At 63.5% G+C, this 5,599-nt stretch overlaps 1 protein-coding gene across 4 annotated transcripts in view; it reads right to left on the bottom strand.

The window, feature by feature from the left end:
* Positions 1–5,599, bottom strand: part of ELFN1 (extracellular leucine rich repeat and fibronectin type III domain containing 1) — a 71,758-nt gene that overhangs the window by 25,031 nt on the left and 41,128 nt on the right. The window contains exon 1 of one of the 4 annotated variants that reach the window (XM_039879499.1): positions 3,449–3,468. The exons of the other annotated variants lie outside the window; for them this stretch is intronic. The gene's annotated coding sequence lies outside the window, so the exon portion shown is untranslated. Of the gene's footprint in view, positions 1–3,448; positions 3,469–5,599 lie in introns of those variants that run through there. 4 annotated transcript variants of the gene reach the window in all.

Here is a 5,599-nt window from a genome sequence, read left to right as displayed (position 1 = left end):
GCTAATTACTTAACAGCTAATTGAAATAATAATGGTCTGCATTTGCATATGCTGATGAGGCTGAGCCTGTCTTGGAAAAGGTAATTGGAAGAAAACTTGAGAGCGTGAGGGGCCTGGGCGCCCCCGCCAGCCCGGCCCGGGAGGCTGCCTGGCTTCCAGGCGGCTGGGGACCGGAGCCACTCTCCTTCCCCCTGCTGGGCCTCGGCGCATGCCAGGCACCCGCCTGGACGGCCCGCTCCCTGCCGCTGGCCCAGCAACGCCGATGTCCCCCCTGGGGCCCTGGTCACCCTGACAACCGGCTCCTCTCCACTTTCTAGCAAAGCTGTCCAAAGGCAGAAGGAGCGGGGAGTCCCTGCGCCCCCAGGCAGGTCAGCAGAAGCCAGGCCGTCCACAGGGACCTCTAGGGTCCTTCCCGGTCTGCCAGGAGGCTCCGCGTCCTTGCCCCACATGCTGGACACCTGCCCCCGGGCTTGTCACTCTCCGTCACGTTGCTTGCAGACCCACAGATCACACATGCGTGAGCACGCATCACACACCCTGCTCTCCACAGGCCCACACGAGCACTCACGGCACCGGCACCCTACACGCCCACTCCGGCCCCAAGGAGCTTCAGCCTGGCCCCCAGAGTCCAGCCCTGCTGCCGCCAGCGCGTGGCCCCCGAGAGGCTGACCACAGAGGGGACTACCAGGCCAGTGACGTCCCTGGCAGGCCCAAAGTATCACTGAGGTGCATGGGAGCCGCCAGCTCCACCGAGTGCATGCGGGGCGGCAGGCCTGGCAGGCTGCGGTCCCGTGAATCAGGGTGGTCGCCCAGCTGGAGGGGCCACTGCTACTGGCTCCACAGGTCCCACACCCACACGGATGGAGTTTGGTGGAGAGGGCGACCTGACTCGTGCAGCCCCGCTAGGAGGCTGTGTGTCCGCACAGGTTCATGGGAGCAGCCCGGGGGGGGACAGGCAGGGGACCCCCAGAAAGGGAGCATCCTGCTTGCCCACCCGGGGGCGGGGCGGGGACAGGCGCCAGGTAGAGCTGGCATGTGAGCAACACACGCACTGAGTGACCTTGACAAGCCCGGACGCTGCTCCTCAGTTTCCCCCGTTGAAATGGTGACCGCCTCTCACGGGCTCACAGCCCTGGCCTGTCCAGACCCACAGGCCTGAGAGTCCCAAGAGCCTCAGAGGCCACCGGACTGGAGGGTTCCAAGGTGATGACCCACTCTGGAGAGTGCACATGCACACCGATGTTTGGGGGTTCACCTGGGCCCCCAAAGGCTGTCCATAGACTCTGAGGCTCCATTTTACAGGCCTGGATACACCTGTGCGGGAATTCTGCAGGCAGGACACTGAGGCCCAAGCCCCTTGATTGAACTGTCACAGGACTAGGTCGCGCTGAGGCCCGGACACAGGCCGGCTCAGAGGCCGCTGGGTCCATGACACGTGGCTGTGCGAGGCCACGTCGCTGGCCCGGGTCACACGGCGGAGTCGGGGTGCGAGGCCTCCCTCCTGGGTGCCCCCGGGGCAGAGGCAGCAGCTGGAGGGAGTGACGCCCAAGCCAGCTCCCCGGCAGCAGAGGGCCCCCCACCCCCTCCTGCTTCCAGGACGGGAACACTCCCCAACTTGCAAATGAGGTAAAGGGGCTGAAAACCGAGCGCGCCCAAACTTGACATTTGCATTTCAAACACTTATATCAGCAAAACAAATAACAGTAATTATACCATTTGCATATTTTGTGCGATGATTGTTTAGCGAGGGGGGGCGGCAGGGCTCCTGCTGATGCCAGCAGCCGGCCTCCCACAGCTGCGCCCCCGTGCGCCCCGCCCCGCCCCCCCCAGGTCCGGTTTCCATTCAGCCCGCCCACTGTGGCCAAGGACAGGGGGCAGGAGGACACTGCCCGACATCTGGGCCGCCTCCCCCACCACTTGGGCTGCCCTGGGCTGCTGGCTACTTGGGGCCCTGCATGTGCCCCCCATCACCTACCTGCTACTCTCAGGCTCTGCCCCTTCTGCTCCAGGCTCTGCCCTCTACCCCTCCCCCAGCACGTGGCCGCCTCAGGACGCCACCGCCTGGTCCCCACTGTCACCTCCCCAGCACCCCAATGGGACAAACTGGGCTACCCTCTCTGGGGCCAAGAACTCTGCAGGGCCCAGCCCACTGCCTGGCACACAGTAGGCCCTCAGCGATCTGGGAGCTCCACATTTGCCAGGTACCTATTGGGGGCTTGGGGGCTGGGGGCGGAGGGAGGGGTGTCCTTGTACTTACCCCCAGGACGCATGATGGGGGGAATCGTGGAGCAAGGGGGATGGTAGGGAGGTGGGTAAAGCCGCCAGGCCCACCCAGGTCGCCCCGACCCCCAGCCGACCCCTCCCCAGGTGCTGCAGTGGGTGAAGCTTTCCCAGGGCACCTGGGGCCGGGCTGCCCACACTGGTTCTGAGCCAAGTGACGATGCACACCTGTGCGTGCACGTGGGGGTCCAGTCCTGTCTCTGCGTGTCTGTGTATTTGAGTGTGTATGTATTTACGTGTGCATGTGCGTCTCTTGGGCTCTGCGTGCCCGCCCCCCACAATTCAGTCTGGGGTGTGGGGCGGGGAGGGACACGTCCCCACCCCCATCAGGGCTGGGAGAGGGCGGTGGCCCCCCACACCACCCTCTACCCCCATCGGGCTGGGCCCTCCCCACAGGGTGACACCCCCTCCCCTGAACGAGGGTCACAGCAGCAGAGCTGGCAGGACACGCTGCTGGCTGGCAGACTCCTGACACCTCGTGCACGTCCCCAGGGCCCACGAGGTGGGAACCACTACCCCCAGGGTCCAGACGCAACTCCTGCAGCTCAGAGAAGTGCCGCCCTTGGCCTAGGGCACACAGAGGGGCCGGGATTTGTGCTGGGTCTGCCGGCCGGACCCCTCGCCTTCTGCAGGAGGTACACCCCCAAGCGCTGACTCCTCATGACAGCACCTCAGCACCCCCACTCACGCATGTGACGGCAGGCCCAGACACATGCAGGGACCTGCCGGAGATCGCCCGGGGTGTCGCTAGGCTGGGCTGACGGTTCTTCGCTCTGGGTACCGACACCCCCCTCCCTTTGGTCCCCCGCCGCCGGCCTGGACTGGGGGTGGGGGGCGCAGGGCCCCGAGATTGAAGGGCGAATGAGGCCCCCTTCCCGGTAAACTCTGAGCGGCAATTAACTCCTCGCTCCACACCCCGCAGCCCACAAATTCCAGATGGAGGAAGCCGCCGAACATGAAATATTAAGCCATAAAAAAGCAGCAAGATGAAAACAGAACTCAATACTCCTCGGGCCTCAGGAGGGAGACCGGCTTCCCCGGCTCCAGAGGAACAGAATAAACTGTGAAGGCGACGAGGAGGGACGTAGAAACAACCAGGACAGAGAGGACACAGCACACGGGGGCGGGGCGGACAGTGCGGCCCACGGGACAGAGAAGGCTGACCGACCTCGTGACGGGAAGGACGCGTCGTTGCTCAGGAAAACGCCGGAAACGGAAAACCGGACGGGGGAAACAGACACGGGGACGGCGCTCGGCCTCCGGCACAAGCGAAGGGACGCCAGTGTTCCAGAGACACGGTGAGATACCATCTCGGCTCGTCAGACAAACAACGATCTGAAAAAGGGAAGAACTGCCCCAAAAAATACCCCCTAAAGCCATAACAGCCAGTGCTGGTGAGGCCAGGGAGCAGCTGGCGAAAGTCTTTTGGAAAGTTGGCGATGCGGATCGAAAGCTCTTGAAGTGCGCGTGGCTTAGAGCAGACAGCACGGGCCACGGTGAAGCCCGAACGTCCCCTCGGAGATCAAGACCCCACGAGCTTTCCCACTGCCCCCGGTTCTGTCCACACTCGGCCAGTGCAGTCAGGCAAGAAAAGGAAATAAAAATGCTCAGACTCAGAAAGGAGGAAGCAGAACCCCACGCGTTCACAGGCGCTGCCACTGTGTGCAGAGGAGAATCCCAAACTGTACGCACGGTACCGGATCGGCAAGCTTAGTTAGAGCCCTGGGCATAAAACCCACACACACAGGTGGAGTGGATCGCCACGCGCCTGCAGTAAGTAGAAAATGAACATTTATTAGAAAGTCAGCTCTGCAAACTGATCTACAGATTCGACAGCACCACGATCAAAATCCCAGAAGGTGTTTTTCTTTTTGTGGAAACCGACAAGCTAATTCCTACATTTACACGGAAGCGCGAGGGGCTGAGACTGGCCGGAGGCGAGAAGCTGGCTGGTTGGGGCATCACTCAATCGGCCGGTGCGGTGCTGGTGCAGGTCACAGCGATGACCCCACGCATCGAAACAGAAGCCCAGGCAGTGGCCGGATGCAGCCCTTCGTCGGACGTGGGAAAGAACAGCCTCGCAAGCCACCGAGGTGTCCACGCGGCGAGAAGCAAACTAGAGCCCCCACCGCACACCGCACGGAGTCGAGTCCTGCCTGGGAAGAACCCACTTCGGTAGATGACACAGGGCGCACCAGGGACCCGGGGCAGGGAAGGGTATCCTGCCCGCCCGGCGAGAACACAATACATTTCACTACACAAAAATAGCATCTGCTCTTAAAGACGGACCATAAAAACCATAAAACACAGGCCGCACCACCACCGTCTCCCCCGCCGACGGAACGCGTCTCGCTCAGGATCTGCGAACGACGCCCACCCACTGACCAGAAGGGGCCCCCAGGCTCTAACTGGCTAAAAACTTGGTGACACATTCCATCAGAGGCACGACATACAGCAAGTATCCACACGAGCCTGGGAGCACCGTACGGGGCCCGCTGGACAGTCGCCGTGTCCCTCTCCCCTCCCCCCCACTGGCCGCTGGCCGGTGCCGACGGGACCACCGTCTGCACCCCGCCGACCCCAGGAGGCAAGCCTGTCTCCAGACCCACCCTCCGGTGGGAGACTGAGCCGCAGGCGGCCTCTCTGGGAACCGTGGCACCGGCGGGGGGCCCGTGGGCGCCTCACTGCTCCCCTCTCCCAGCCCGGCAACCGTCTGCCAGGTGAGCTTGCTGAGCAGTGACAAATGCCTCACTGTGGCCCCGAGCAGGCAGCACTGGTCACGGAGGGGAAGAGACCCTGGGAGCGCAGGGCTGGGGGTCCCAGGAGAGCAGCACAGTCTGCGTCATGCACCGCCTGGCGAGGACAGACGGGCGCCCCTCCCAAGACCAGGACACAGCGCAGAGGCCTCCCCCCTCTTGCAGGGGCCATCGGGAGGAGACTGGGCAGGACCCAGGCCCTGGGCCAGGTCTCAGCACCGTGTCATGGGGCGGGGCCAGCTCCGCCTCCTGCCTGCACTCGCCCCCAACAGCCCCAGTAATGCCCGGAGCTGGTGGCCTTCCTGAGATTGCGGGTCCCAGGCCCATCCATGTGGCCCAGGTGGAACCCTGGCATGGGACCTCGCCGCTGCCCCGCCAGAGCCCGATCTGCACCTCCCGCCAAGGGGGTGTCCTCTCTGCTGCACCCCAGGACTGCCCTGACAATGAAGTCTCAGACACATCAACATGCACACGCATGCATGCACACGCGCACAGACCAACATGCACATGCTGCACTACACACACATGCACACCGGACCATTTATGCACACACCACACGTGCA

The sequence above is a fragment of the Pteropus medius genome, unplaced genomic scaffold (genome assembly GCF_902729225.1).
Source record: "Pteropus medius unplaced genomic scaffold, Ma_sr-lr_union100, whole genome shotgun sequence".
Lineage (NCBI taxonomy): Eukaryota > Metazoa > Chordata > Mammalia > Chiroptera > Pteropodidae > Pteropus > Pteropus medius.
The sequence above is the reverse complement of the archived record's forward strand: the minus strand, read 5'-3'. Positions and strand labels throughout refer to the sequence as shown.